The following is a 15901-nucleotide window of genomic DNA, read 5'->3' as shown; positions in this document are numbered from 1 at the left end:
AAATTCATCCTAGAACGGAGCCCAGACCCTGAATCTCCTGACCTGGGGCTCTTTCTAATTACATCAGGCACCTACTGCTTCCTTGTTGATTGAAGTTGGGCACTTCGTAGTTTATAATGTGTCGCCGTTGCTATCGTTACCTGCTTTTATAAAAAAGTCAGACTAGTTAGAAATACTCAAATGACTGAATGTTTTTTAATGACTTTTATCTGGATGTTAAGCATCATTTACATACTCTACAATTATACACTCATTTCTCTTCATTTGTCAATGGCTCCTAGTTAGCCTAATTTGTTGGCTGATTTGCAAATGACTCTATTATAGTAGTAAGTGGCAGGATAAAGGTTGATCCTATGGGGTATTATGCATGCATTTAGAAATATTTCATTTTTTCCATCTACTGTATACATAATAATTATAATCAAAACTACTGACCACAGAATTAGAATTTTAATAACTGCATTCATTGACATTGAGTTTATGATGAGCTGATTATTTAGTACTGTTTGGATCTCTATGCTTTGAACAATATGAAAACAAAAATTTAAAGTATAATTTGATCTCTTGGGTCACCTTGATGTATTTTTTTAATTGAACAAGTTGGTTTATTATTCCTTGCAGTGAGGGAAAACATATACCCTGAGTAACTGTGGGATGTCTAAGTAAGCAGGTGTTAGAAAAGACTTACTATAAGATTTGGGCTTGTGTTAGGTAATTTTGGAGAGGATCGAAGGAAGTGAGGCCTTGCTCTGGATTGGGTGCTCTCAGGAAGCGGGGGTACTTCAATGACTGTGTATCTTTTTTAAAAAATTGAAGTATAGTTGCTGTACAATATTATGTAAGTTACAGGTGTACAATATAGTGAGTCACAATTTTTAAAGGTTGTATTCCATCCATTTACAGTTATTATAAAATATTGGCTATATTCCCTATGTTGTACAATATATTCTGGCAGCTTATTTTATACCTAATAGTTTGTGCCTCTTAGTCCCCTACTCCCAGTGCCCCTCCCCACTTCCCTCTCCCCACTGGTAACCACTAATTTGTTCTCTATATCTGTGAGTCTGCTTCTTTTCTGTAATAGTCACTAGTTTATTGTGTTTTTTAGATTCCACCTATAAGTGATATCATACAGTGTTTGTCTTTCTCTGTCTGACTTACCTTACTTAGCATAATGCCCTCCAAGTTCATCCATGTTGCTGCAAATGGCAAAAATTTTCATTCTTTTTTATGGCTGAGTAGTATTACATTGTGTGTGTGTGTGTGTACACACCACTTCTTCTTTATCCATTTATCTGCTGATGGACACTTAGGTTGCTTCCATAGCTTGGCAATTGTAAATAATACCACTGTGAACATTGGGGTGCATGTAACTTTTCGAATTAGTGGTTTTGGTTTTTTTTCAGATACATATTCAGGAGTGGAATTGCTGGGTCCTATGGTAGTTCTGTTTTTAGTTTTTGAGAACCCTCCATACTATTTCCACAGTGGCTGCACCAGTTTACATTCCCACCAAAAGTATACGAGGGTTCCCTTTTCTCCACACCCTCACCAACACTTGTTATTTGTTGTCTTTGTGATAGTAGCCATTCTGATAGATTCGAGTTGATGTCTTATTGTGGTTTTGCATTACCCTGATGATTAGTGACGTTGAGCATCTTTTCATGTGCCTGTTGGCCATCTGCATTCCTCTTTGGAAAAATGTCTGTTCAGTTCTTCTGCCCATTTTTTATGACTGTGTATCTTAATAAATCTCATTTATGGGGACAGCAGACTAGAGCGAGGCTACATCTGTAATTGGGAGATAAGCGGCCATCACTCCCATGAGCTAGGACAGGAAGATATTTGGCATTTTGTGGCTTGGACGATGTTTATGTTCTGTCTGTGTTTAGATGTAGCTACGGAGTGGTCTGTTTTTTTGGTCTTGATCCACTGTGGTCACAGAGCAGCCTTGTCTGAGGATGGTATTTTCCGGAAGTGTTCATGTTCAGTGGGAGAACACCAAGGCTTTGCTGTGGCTGCCAGACCAGCCTGTAGCAGCACCAAGGCCAGCTGATAGTGCCAGGCTGGCTCCTGCATGTCAGGGGCTGCTTTTCTCCTTACCCAATACCAGCCAAACTTTTTAGTTTTCCCACAGGGGATCAAGGAGCGATCAAGTAGGCTAGAATTTTGTATTGGCAAAGAACAATACATGACTACAGATCCTTGAAGTTTTGCCTAAAGCCAATTAGGAATGTTACAAAATATAATCAGCGTATATAAAAATAAAATACAATTAAAAATTTAAAAATAACTAGAAAATGTGTCAGATACTATACCTTTAAACCATACCCAAAAGGTCAAATGAAAAATTTCCATAGGTTTATGTGACTGTCAGATTATCTGAAACCTGTTAGAATCATTTCATAAAAGACACCGATATGTATAATTATAACACAATGTGCTTGTAATACATTGCCATTTAAGTCCCATGTTTTAGGTCACAGTTACATAATCTTCACCTACTGAGCTTTAAAGATGAAATCAAAAGGCTTGCCTGGGGCTGCCCTGGTGGCGCAGTGGTTGAGAGTCCGCCTGCCGATGCGGGGGACGCAGGTTCGTGCCCGGTCCGGGAGGATCCCACGTGCCGCGGAGCGACTGGGCCCGTGAGCCATGGCCACTGAGCCTGCGCGTCCGGAGCCTGTGCTCCGCAGCGGGAGAGGCCACGACAGTGAGGGGCCCACATACCGCAAAAAACAAAACAAAACAAAAGGCTTGCCTGAAATCAAACATGTCATACCCCAAATTCTCAACTGTATATTCTGCATCTATTTCTAAAACACAAAATTACCTTCTTTAAATTTATGTTAAACTGATAAAGTTTCTAATTTCATCATGCATTATGGCTTTCTTTAATCTTTTGAAATTCAGAAGGCGTTTAATAAAAACTCCCAAATCTGGAATAAATGTTTTTGGAATAAAAAGAATGAGGTTCATAAATGAGTCTCTGACTGAAGAAGAGAGAGTTCTTCCTCCCCTCTTTTCTAAAACCTAGAGTGTGGTTACCAGGCAAAATTTTAAGACCCTTTAAAAGGGTTATACTTTTTATCAATAAGTAGGCCTGTGGCTTATTCGCATTAGCCCAAAGTTAAAATTGTCTTTTTGAGCTTAAACCTGAGTAGATACCACTACACACCCATTAGAATGGCTATAACTTAAAAAGACTGACAATACCAAGTGCTGACAAGGATGTTAAGAAACTGAAACTTCTATATATTCCTGGAGGGAATATAAAATGGTACTGCCATTTTGGAAGACAGTTTGGGAGTTTCTTAAATAGTTAAATATATGCTAACACATGACTCAGTTAATTCCACTCCTACATATATTTCTAAGAGAAATTAAAACATATGTTCACACAAAAACTTGTATGTGAATGATTATAGCGTCATTATTCATAATAGCCCAAAACAGGGAACAACCCAAATGTCCATCAACTGATGAATGGATGAACAAAATGTGGTATAGCCATACAATGGAAACTATTTGTCAATAAAAAGAAACTACTGGTATATAGTACAATATGGATAAACCTCAGAAACATACTAAGTAAAAGAAAGCAGACACAGAAGGCTTCATATTGTATGATTCCATCTATCTGAAATTCTAAAAAAGGCAAATATATCAGAGAAAGCCGATCAGTAGTTGCCTGGGGTTGGCAGTGGGAGAGGGAATGTTTTGGGGGTGATAGAAGTGTTCTAAACTGGATTGTGGTGATGATCACACAGGTCTATAAATTTATGAAAAGTCATTGAACTGTATACTGACAAGAGGTGAGTTTATGGCATATAAATTACAGTTTAATATATTAGTCTAGGACTGCCATAACAAAATACCATAGACTGGGTGCCTTGAACCACAGAAATTTATTTTCTCATAGTTCTGGGTGTTAGAAGTCCAAGATCACGGTGCTGGCAGGGTTGGTTTCTCTTAAGGCCTCTCTCCTGGGGTTGCAGATGGCCGCCCTCTTGCTGCCTCTTCACATGGCTATTCTCTGTACATACTGATTTTTTTTTTTTTGAACACAAAAATCTTTGTCATGTATAACATTTTAGATCACAAATTAGGAACTGATAGTTACTGTTTGATTTGTTGACTTATATTTTAGGCTGATTTATATTTTGATCTGAATTTTTAATCTATACAGCAATGTTTATTTATTAAAAACTACTTCCCTCTCTGAATTCAGACCAGCCGCAGGTTTATTGGAAACATTTAAAAGATTATTTACCTTCCTGAATTTTGTATTTTCAGGATTCTACCCTATAGTAAGCTCACCCTTTTTTAACACTGATGGTGGGTGATGGTACAAATACTGACTATATAATCTATGTTCTTTTTTAAAAAAATATTTTTGAAATAATTTTGTACTTACAGGAAATCACAAAAATGGCACAAGACAGTTCCTGTGTCTCTTTTCCCAGCTTTCCCCAACAACAGCATCTTATACAATTATAGTACATTATCAAAACCAGGAAATTGACATTAGTATAATACTAAACTTGCAGACCTTAATTGAATTTCACCAGTTTTTACATGCACTCATATTTCCTCTTTAGTTTATAGTTCTGTGAAATTTTATCACAGGTACGGATTCATGTAACCACCACCACAATCAGGACACAGAAAACTGTATTCCTCTAGGATTTTGTTGTTTGAGTCTTTATTTTAATCAACTTTACTGAGGTATAACTTGTATATGATAAAATATACCCATTTTAAGCATACAGTCCCATGAGTTCTAACAAATGTATACACAGGTAACCACACCCCAGACACCATATAGAACATCTCTACCACCCTAGACAGTTCCCTCATGCCCCCTTCCATTCAGCCCTCCTCCATGGCTCTGACTATAGTTTTGCCTATTCTTGAACTTCATATAAATGGAATCTTATAGTGTGTCTTCTCTGGAGTCTGGCTCACTGTTTGGGATTTAAGATTTGAGGCACAGCTTTATGCTGTGTATGTATATAAAGAAAGTGCAGCCAATTCACATGTAATAATTCACCATGGCAGATTTCTGGTTACTTTTATAATTGTTTTTCATTCTCTGGATTGATATTCCTTTATTTTTAAACATGCTGGTTTTTATTTTTTTCAAATAAATTGCTCTCCTAACTCCCTTCAGAGGTTTAAAAACATTTAGCATTGTTAATTTCTAAATTTAAACATGTTAGAATTGTTCATATCCTTCTACTTATTTTAATTATGCTCCTCTATTTAAATACCTATTCTGAGTATGAAATTCATTGTGGTGTTTAGTGTGGTAATAGTTCTTTTAATAAAGAGGATTCATCAGGGACACATGTCATTATCATAAACCTTTTATCAGAGGTACAAATAATTGATGGCACATGGCTGTTCATTCTAGGACATCAGAAATGGGGAGGTGGCAGGGAGGGCATGAATTCCACATTATTGAAAGGGGGACAGAAATACTTATCTCCATTCTTTTTTCAATGTTGTCCCACTTCCTTTTCTTATATCCCATCTCTCAACCTCCTTAATCTTTCCCCTTCCATTCTTTTGACCTCTTTCTCTATTTCTTTTTCTCTCTTATTGGACTTCGTCTGTCTCTTCATCCTCATTCTCTTTCCTTTCATGCATTTTTATTCGTCTTCCATCAAGTGTGCCCTATTTAACTTTCTTCCCTTTGCCTACTTTGTCTTCCTCTGTCCCAGGCCTTGCAATTGCTGACTTCTCTTCTTAGGAAAGTAGAATTATCATCATCATCATCATCATCATCATCATCATTATTGCCAGGGTCTTTTCCTTTCCCTTTACCTGTAGGATTGAACCCAGGATATGTATGTCTCCCCAGATGGAGCATTGTTTGAATGAACTCTGTGTACATTGGTTGGGGTATCCCTTGGGAACATGGTCCTCCTGCAACACCCCTGTAATAGGAGGCTCTCTGGTGTAGGGGAGAGAGCAAGGGTTTCAGTCAGACAGATGGGTTCAAAACCTGGATTTACCATTTATTACCTATTTCATCTGGGCTATGTTTTTAACCTCTCTTGGTCTTAATTCCCTCATCTGTCAAGTAAGAGTAACAAACCTATCTTAGAATTGCCATGAGCATCAGATGGACAATGCACATCAAGTGTCCAGCTCATCGCATGTAGTCCTGAAGAATTAACTCTCCTCCTTTGCTTTAAGGCCTGGCTTATTTTCTTACGTGGGGTAGGGAGGACGGTGTTCCTAGGGGAAGTGAAGCATAAGCTCGGACTATCCCAGTCATCACCTGTGCTGCAGAATTCTTGCATTTTTCTTTGGCACAAATTCTGCCATATTCCAGAAGAATCCGTTTGGAGATGCCACCATTGAGACCAGTGAATTCTAAAAAGTAGCCATTAAGCTATCGATGCATTGCTCTTTCCAGTTGTTCCCCAGTGTTCCGTTTACTCTGTGGGTATTAAGGTAGTTTAAAAAGTCTTCTATTGTTTAATAAGAGAGTTTGTCATGTGTCTTCTATTTTAGCAAATTCACTTAATGGTCTTTTAGGGGAAAGGTGATAAATAACTACATTTATTATTGCTTTACTTTTTCACTATTCTGAACTAATAGCAGTCAGTAATAGACTACTACAATTGTATTTGCATTCCGATTATTCTAAACTCAAAGATTTTACACCATTGTCAACTAGGTTCTAGAAACTTCATGTAGGCCCTTTTATGTTTAATCAAAATTTTACTTCCTTCGTAGTCTACTCTGTTGTTTCCCTCCTTTTTAGCCTAAAATATAAAATCTGTTTTTGAGTGTATTTTATTCTATCTCTGGTTCTACTTGTTGATTTTTTTCATCTGGTGTTTCAGGGCATTTATTTATTTTTTTATTTTAAACTTTTTATTGAAATATAGTTGATTTATAATATTGTATTAGTTTCAGGTATATAACATAGGGATTCAATACTTTTATAGATTGAATTGCCATTTCAAGTTATTATAAAATAAATAATGGCTATATTTCCCTGTGCTATATAATATATCCTAGTTGCTTATTTATTTTATAGATAGGTGTTTGTATCTCTTAAAACCTACCCTTATCTTGCCCCCCCCCCGACTGGTAACCAGTAGTTTGTTCTCTATATCTGTGAGTCTGTTTGTGATACTAATTCATTTTATTTTTTAGATTCCACATATCAGTGATAACATACAGTATTTGTCTTTTTTTTTGACTTACTTCACTAAGCCTAATACCCTCTAGGTCTATCCACATTGTTGCAAATGGCAGAATTCCATTCTTTTTTATGGCTGAGTAGTATTCCATTGTGTGTCTGTATATATCACATCTTCTTTATCCATTCATATGTTGATAAACACTTGGATTGCTTCCATATTTTGGCTATTGTAAATAATTCTACTGTTAACATTGGGGTGCATGTATTTTTTTGAATTAGTGTTTTTGTTTTTTTTCAGATACATACCCAGGAGTGGAATTTCTGGATCATGTGATAGTTCTATTTTTAGTTTTTTGAGGAAACTCCTTAATTTCTTCCATAGTGGCTGCTCCAATTTACACTCCCACCAGCAGTGTACAAGGGTTCCCCTTTCTCTGCATCCTCGCCAACATTTGTTATTTGTAGACTTTTTTGATGATAGCCATTCTGACAGGTATGAGGTGATGTCTCATTGTGGTTTTGGTTTGCATTTCTCTGATGATTATCAGAGCATTTATTTTGACATTTGTGTTTGAATTTCAAAAATAAAGCTGTTTTTCAATTCTGGTCTAGTTGGCTTTTACAGTCAGCTTTATTAATTGAAGCTTTGGTTCTTACTGATATGTAATGGGGATAATATTATTAATGTGTGTTCCCAGCTTTCTCCTTTTCCCCACACCCTGCCTGCTGAACAAAAATTTGTCTTTGCTCATTCCACTCCCCCGCCACCCCGCTCCATCCTCTAAGGATTCTTCTGAGTTTTTCAGTAAGATTCTCAGGCTTTGGGGGATGCAGAAAAGGGAGAAGGGCTGGAAAGAGCTGGGGGGAGGAGAGAGAGAGGGAGAGAGATGTCTTAGCACTGATGGTGAGGAAGTGTGAGACTGACAAGACTTGAAAAAGAGAGGAAAGGCATTTTTGTGAGAAGTGGAGATGTGGAGCATAAATTGGATCACCTTTAGAGTTTCTTCAGGGAGCTAAGGTGAGACAGAGTTTTCAATTGCTGTTGGTTGCTCAGCCTTTTCTTGGACTATATTACCATGCTGGGCCTGGTCCACATTGGCTCATTATTTGAGTTCCATCTAAATGTTAAGTCACTAAATTATATATTTTTGTTTATATTTAAACAAGTAAGAGAGCCACCATTACCCTCTGTCACTGATCAGTTGACCCCGGTCCTCTCTTGTTTCCCTCTGAAATCTCCCTTCCATCAGTCTCCTTTTGAAGGCCACTGCTGCTATCCTATTTCATATCTTTCATCCAGAGAGTAGCCTCTTCAGCGCCATCCCTGCCTTCAGTCTGATTCCCCTTTCAACTGCCCACTCTGCTACAGGGCTAACTTTCTAAAATATTTAGAATCCTTTGACTTAGCTTTGCATGGCCTGGGGACCACCTGCCTTTTGGCTCTTGTACCTTACTCATCTCATCTCCTCTGCCACCCCTTCCCCACTCAGCCCTCAGCCACACAAAATGACTCACAGGACCCCACATACCATATACTACCATGCTCTTGTAACTTTGTACATGCTGCTCCCTCCACAGAGAATGCCCTTACCCACCTGTCCACGCATGCAGTTCTTCTTTCATCTCTCAGCCTTGAAGGCTCATTTCACTTGTCACCTCCACTGTGATGCGTTCTTCTTGATGCTCTCTCAGGTGGTTCGCGCTTCCCCCTCCTACTGGAGCATTTTCAGACCCCTGTTAGAATCGCCCTGTTACTCTTCTCTGAGCTGGAGTGTGGTGGGGATTTTGTGGCAGTTCAGGACATAATGCTTAACCTCTGAAGGTGGCCTCTGAAGCTAGGCGGTGTGAGTTCTAACCCCAGCTGTCCTATTCTCTTATCTCGAGACCTTGGGTAAATTATTTAACTTCCTAAACCTTGACTTCTGTAAAACAAGGATCACGATATTACCTATTTTAGAGCTGTGTTGTGAGGAGTAAATGAGATAGAGTGTAAAAGAACTTAACACATTGCCTGACCCATTATAACTACTTAATCAGAGTTGGCTATTTTCATTTATCTTTGAATTCTCAGAGCCTAGCACAGTGCCTGACACATCACAGGTGCTCAGCGATGAATGGCTTTGTAAGAATATTATTTTGTCTCTCCTAATGACTTTATCTCCAGCGCATTATAATTATTTGGTGGTACCATTCCCTGTTTTGCAATTATTTGCATACAGTCTAATCTCCCTTACTTGACTGTGTAATCCTTGTAGCTGGAGAGATTGTTTTATTGAATGCTGTACACTCCTCATAGAGCTTTGAACTTAGCAGGTGCTCTGTAACTGGGTTGGTCTATGTTACTTTTGATACAGGAGCCTTTCCATATGAAGTATCCATTTTGTGATCTCAGCTGTTGATGCACTTGTGGGAAGTAAGTGACATACTTTGAAACCAGTAGGACAATCTAATGTACAGGGGAATCCAGTTTATTGAGTAATTATTAGAAGTATAGAATAGATTCTTTCGATTGGAGGAGAACATAAAAGGCATCTTATCTAAGCATCTTTCTTCTTACTCTTTTGGGAGGAATCCAGCCTTTTAAAGTACATAATATCTCCAAATGATGGCAAGAAAGAGTGTTTTTGCCTCAGGTCCCATTATTATTCCCTCTGAAAAAATATATATAAAATACTTGGTAAATTATATATATATATATATTTACCAAATATTTGTCTTTTATATTGTAGGTGCTGTTTTTCTTTTGTATCTTTAATATTGAATATTTGAATATTCATTTTTCTCTATTCAGTTTATGAAACCCCATGATTAGCAATGGGATTTGTGTTGGATAGGGTTACCCCCTTCTTCTCAACCTAATTATTTTTCCAGGAAGACTTATTTTTAAGCAGTGGGTCTGAACCTCTTCTCTTAGTAATATCAAGTGTTTTTAAATTGCTTTGCCCAATAGATTCCATAAGGATGTGAAAAGACAATTTTAGATGTGGTTTTGACAGTATTTTTAAGCTTCTAGCTTTGCATCCTACACTGATTTATATATTATTCAGTATTTTTATACATTCATTTTCTCTCCAAAGTGCTGTTATATATACATAATTTTCTTAATCCTTTAAATAGTGCTGCACTGTCCTGTGGTGAGCAAGTGTTGATTTTCTAATTTTTGCTAAAAGGTTAACCAGGGAACAAAGACTTTAAGTGGTTTGCACCAGTTATGTGGTTAATTAGTGATACAGCTACAAGAATAATATTCTAGCGTTCTACTCACATCTTTTTCCCCTTTTATAAACCATAAAATCAGGTCTTAAGAAGAAGCAGGCAAGTAAAAATAAATTTGATGAATGCTTATACTGTCCATATAGGTTAGGTGCATTTCATCTTAAACCCACCTAGATTTAGTCATGAAAATTGGAGCATAAATTATAAATGGATTTATGATGATAATATTTTTATAATATGAAAAATTTCTGGAAATCATCTTTCTATAGTTTGTATTTTTTGTCATTTTTAAATTGAATTTACCTTTATTGACCATCTCTTATGTTCAACAAGCTAAATGAGATTCAGATTTGTATAACTTGAATTTTCTAAAATGATATGCCTATTTAAACACAGTATCCATAGGAACATAAATTTATCAAAAAAAAGTGAGGAAAAAATGAGAATTTGGAGTGAGATTATAACTTAGGCACTGATGTTTAGATGAACCTCTCCACCTTCACAATCCCAGTTAAATGACTTCAAAATTTTTAAATACGGAGAAACCATAATAGTGTTGGAGGCCAGGGAGGAGGTCCATCTTCTTGTTGCAAACTGTGAAGAATTTCCACTAGATACAGTGCAGATGAAATCATATTGAAGAATTATACCAAAACCAACATGCAATTTCACTTCCTAAGAAAGTGACAAGAATTGAGTTGGGGGCTTAGGACAACCTGTAGGGGCTTCCACTTGGCTTACTTTCACAGCTATTGATGGATTAAGAGTGTCACTAGGAGGCCCAGGAATAGTCACACTGAGGGAAAAAGCAGGCCCTGCATTAGGGCGTTTCTCTGATGCGACAGGCAATGCACACGAAGGACTGGTTATATTCGCTCTGTTCCCGGAGTGGAGGTCAGGTCAATTTATAAAATTTTTGTGTGGAAAAATCTGAAGTTTTTCCTTAAGGGGACTCTCCATGGCCCCAATTCCGTCCCTGCTTCCCTTAACATTCATGTATATGAATTTCTATCAACCAGCTTCCCACTGAGAGGAAGAATCAGAACATTGGAATGGACGCTGAAGGAAGGAAAGAAGACCTGCCCACCCTATTTTTAGAAAAACATCAGCCTGGATAGACTGCTCTTTGTTCAAGAATGAACAAAGAAACCCAACAGAAGGTTTCTGAAAAGGCTCTGCGGTGTAAATGGAGGAGAACATAGTATTTAAGAGGCAGAGGAAAAACAATATTTATTTTAAAAATATGCCTTCTATAGGAAAATGAATATTTTTGATAATGATTTGCTTTGTGCTTTCTATTGAGTGCAAAGAAGTATACAAAACAAAGTAAGCATTTAAAGCAAACTGAAGTGAAGTCTAGAAGGAGAAAAGAGAATACGTTTAAAATATTGTTGAATGAGACTGTAGGTGAAAAGGAAAGGGAACTTGCTGAAGGAGGAAGAAATGTGAGGAAACTAAAAAGCATTATATGTAGTAAAATTTTAAAAAAAAGAAACTGGAGAAAATGAGATGAGTAATGGAAAAGGCAAACTTGAGAAATTCTCCCAGAATGCAGAGGAAAAGGTCAGATATGAGAGCTTGAGATAGGTAATGAAAGGTTGGACAGAGGATGGAGCTCTTATAATATATAGACAATTGTTCCGAAAGAATTAGAAGCTAGATTAAAAGCAACCAAATCAGTTAAGCATGCCATAAAAAAACAATAAAAACAAAACCAACTTTCTGGACTATAAAAACACACAGATCTACAGATCAAATGCTTACCGTGTACCAGAGAAAACAACAAAAAAAGAGACCAATAATTAGATATAGTCTGGCGTTTTTTATGTTAATGTCAAGGATAAAGCAAATTAATTACCTAGCATCCTGAGAGAAAAAGTAGTTTAACCCCCAAAGAAGGAGAAGTTGACATCAGAATTCTCTGCAGTCTTAAATGCCAGAAGACAGGGAAGCAATGTCTATAACTTTTAGGGGAAAATGTTTGTGACCCACAAATTCTAGACTCAGCCAAGGTGGTATTAGTGAAAGCCACAGAAGGATGTTCTCAGATATATGATTTCTCACAAATATGCCGTCCACATACTTTTCCTGAGAAAGTTGCTTGAACATGTACTCCAGCCAGTTGTAAAGCAAATTAAACAGTTCAACCATGAGGGAAGTCATGAAATAAAAGGGTTAGTGGTGAGCAATGGAAACAAACTTATAAGTAATTATAAAATATAAATAAAGTTGAAAACAGTGTAAACATTTTAAATGTTTATTGAAAGATAAAAGCACAATAAATAATAATAAAATGACAAATGCAAGATAGGGATATAAAAAGAAAAAATATAGTATTTTTCGCCATTCAAGGGAGTTGTTCCAATAGATGTTAATTTTTTGCTATTCACACTTGAACTGACACTTCTTTACAAATTAAAAGTAACAATGAATAGAGTTGAAATCTCTCTCAATCAATGGGGAAAAAGGCTTCTTATATCATCTTTCTCTAGGACCTGTAAATATTCCTTCTTTTAACTCTGCTTAATAAACATATATACTTTGTGTTTTTAACTACATTAAAAAAGAAAAAAGACTTTTAAAGTAAAAATACACCAGAACATGAAAACTGTATATAGATTGGTGGCGGGATTTTGTGGCACATAAATCTTCAGTGAGTATGGGCATGAAAATATAATCATTTTTTTAAAGTATATATAATTTGGCATAATGAAAATATGAATTTCTTAAAAGTATACACAATTTGACATAGAATCACCATTATGTTAAGGAAAGACATTAACAAAACAGTGGGTTCTAGGTAGTAGAAATATCCTACACTTCTTTCTGTTCCTATTTTCATATTTTTGTAATGCATATGTATTAATTTTTATAGTGAGAAAATGAACTTCATTAAAATAAAAAGTCCTATAGATACAGCAGAGTTATAAGTAAGGCAGATTTATAATATTGAATGCTTTGTTCTTTCCCCCCCAAATTAAAAATAAACCAAGCATTTAATTAAGGCACTAGAAAAAGCATAACACAAAAAATTTCATCCGAGAACTGAAGGAAAAAATTAATAAATTTAAAAGCAGAATTTTGTAAATCAGTAAACAGAATAGATTTGAACAAGAAGTCAAGGAGTTGAGTCTTAAAAACAACAGAATTAACAAACTTCTAGACTTCTAGCTTATTTACTCAGGAAAGCAAACAAAAATACACAAAATAATGTATTTAAATCACAAATTCATAGGAAATAAAATGCACTGCTTATGCTAATTATAAAGTGAAGTGAATATTATAGTAAATATTAAGTAGCAAAGTTGACTCAAGGAGTACAACACTGGAATTGGCCAATAACTAGGGAAATATTAGAGAAAACCTCCAAAGAGCTACTCCAGTTGTTGAAGTGATTGTCTCTAAGTAGTAGGGTTGTGGACTTTTCCCCCCACTTTGTGCTCTTTGGTAGTCTCAAACCCGCATAGCACAGGGAGATCAGCTCCGTGCTCTGTGACTGCCTAGAGGGGTGGGATAGGGAGGGTGGGAGGGAGGGAGGGACATCTGGATCACGAGTTGTTTTTTTGTTCGTTTTTGTGGGTTTTTTGTGTTTTTTTTGGTGGGTTTTTTTTGTTTGTGGTTTCTTTGGTTCTTGTTTTTTGTGTTTTTTTTCTTGTTTTTGTTTTTTACTAGTAACATGAATAGATGAAACAAGTGTTCTTTACTGTATTCAAGAAATAAGTAAAGGAAGATTGTGAGTTTTGACTTAGGCCACTCTGGATGTACTACACTCAGAAAAGACTATATTGCTCACTCCCGTTCCTAAAGAAATAAAGCTGAATTATGGCAAGGTTCTCTCCTGCATGTTAGAAACACTGCAGAGTATGGTCTGTGCATTTGCCATCAAAATTGTAGAGGGAGAGGAGCAGGTAAGGAAAGTATTTTCTCCATATAAGAAGATCATTTTTTTTTTGGAAAGGAAACTTACTTTAATTATAATATGTGTATATCCTGTTTATCTTGTTGATTGTGTGCTTACAAAAGCAACCGTTCATTCACACCCATTTTTAAAATGCTCACTTGGTAATGTCACTTTGCTAGAATCAGATGAATAACATTGTGTTCTCCACAGATCTTATGTTGTGAGAAAGGAATGTGATGAGTGGAGATATGCACAAAATGTGATAAGGGCATCATAACAGCAAGAGTGTGACTAAGGTCGTGTTTCCAAAGAACTTGAGCTCATTGAATTGTACCTAAAGTTAATCAAATTAATCTAGAAGTAACTTTGAGAAACACCTTCTTGGGTATTTGTGGCTCACATTAGCATATCACAGGAAATGTGAAATGAAAAAAAAATCTGAGGAACTTTGTACAACTCATTATTTACCAAAAGTGTGTGCCCATGGAACCCTCTTCCCTAAAATTGTTTATCACAAGCTCAGGGCTCCAGTGGGTTGAGGGACACACTGTGAACAATGTCTATTTAAAGTGTACATTAAATGGAAAAAAACCTTCCTAACTCAAAACATTGGCTTAATTTTTGAACGTCTTCTGTCTTGAAAAATATAATCAAGTTGCACCTTTAACACTGCATCAGCTTCTTTTGTTCTACTAAGGAAAGTGAAGCACTTCAGCTACAGCTTTCTTCTTCTCAAAAGACTGGATTCCCAACAAAGGGGAAATCTATGCTATACTCAGTGTTATTTATAGGAAATATGAACTGTCAAGTTCCTGGGAGAGCTTGATCTTTTTCATTTATTTCTTTTATTATGGATGACATCTACCGGCAGAATATAGGTGGCCTTTCAACCTTGCCTTGCCTTGTAAATTAAAGAGGAATGCTAGAACTAGGATGGCTTATTACTCTATTCTCTTACTAATATCTGCCACCTCGCCCAAATACTATCATTAACTGCCAGGTGTTAACGAAGTTATTCATTCATATGTTAATCCAAGAAATCTTTGCTGAGTGCCTGCTCCGTTCCAGGCACTCTTCTAACATCGGGTGTATGTACAGTGTGAAGGAGACTAACAAGCTTGGAAACTTACAATGTAGTGGGGAAGATAACCAATGAACACACATATCTATTAACAACACAATCTCAGACAGGGCTAAGTGCTAGGACTAAATCAAAATAGTAAGTCCAGGATTTTTTTCCTCCCAGGTGAGGTGAACACTTACAGATTGGTGGTCAGGGAGGGCTTCTCTGTGGAGGAGACTTCTGAGCTGAGAACCAGATGGTGAGGAGCCAGCTGATTTTTCTGGATCCTCATAAATAGGCACAAAGGAAACTAGAGAAGTCTGAAGTATGCTGGGCCTCTTTTCATTGATTTAGTTTTCAAGAGTAAAAGAGATTTTCCATTTTAAAAATGGAATTTCTCATCCAGTAATCGGACTCCTAGACTTAGGTGTGTGCCTTGGATGGCAAAGCTAAATTTCCTAACTCAAATGTTTTCCTTAAAATGTGGGTTCATTTTAATTTCTCAAGGAGGAAGGCTGTTTGCCAAATGGGCAGCTGAAGCTCTTCTCTGTTTCTGCCC

The 15901-nt window shown here is 36.6% G+C and overlaps 1 protein-coding gene across 1 annotated transcript in view; it reads left to right on the top strand.

Moving 5' to 3' along the window:
* The window catches only part of EFHC2 (EF-hand domain containing 2), a 200406-nt gene that overhangs the window by 53056 nt on the left and 131449 nt on the right, over positions 1-15901 (top strand).

The sequence above is a fragment of the Orcinus orca genome, chromosome X (genome assembly GCF_937001465.1).
Source record: "Orcinus orca chromosome X, mOrcOrc1.1, whole genome shotgun sequence".
NCBI lineage: Eukaryota > Metazoa > Chordata > Mammalia > Artiodactyla > Delphinidae > Orcinus > Orcinus orca.
Note: the sequence above shows the minus strand (reverse complement) of the source record. Positions and strands in the feature narration are given on the sequence as shown.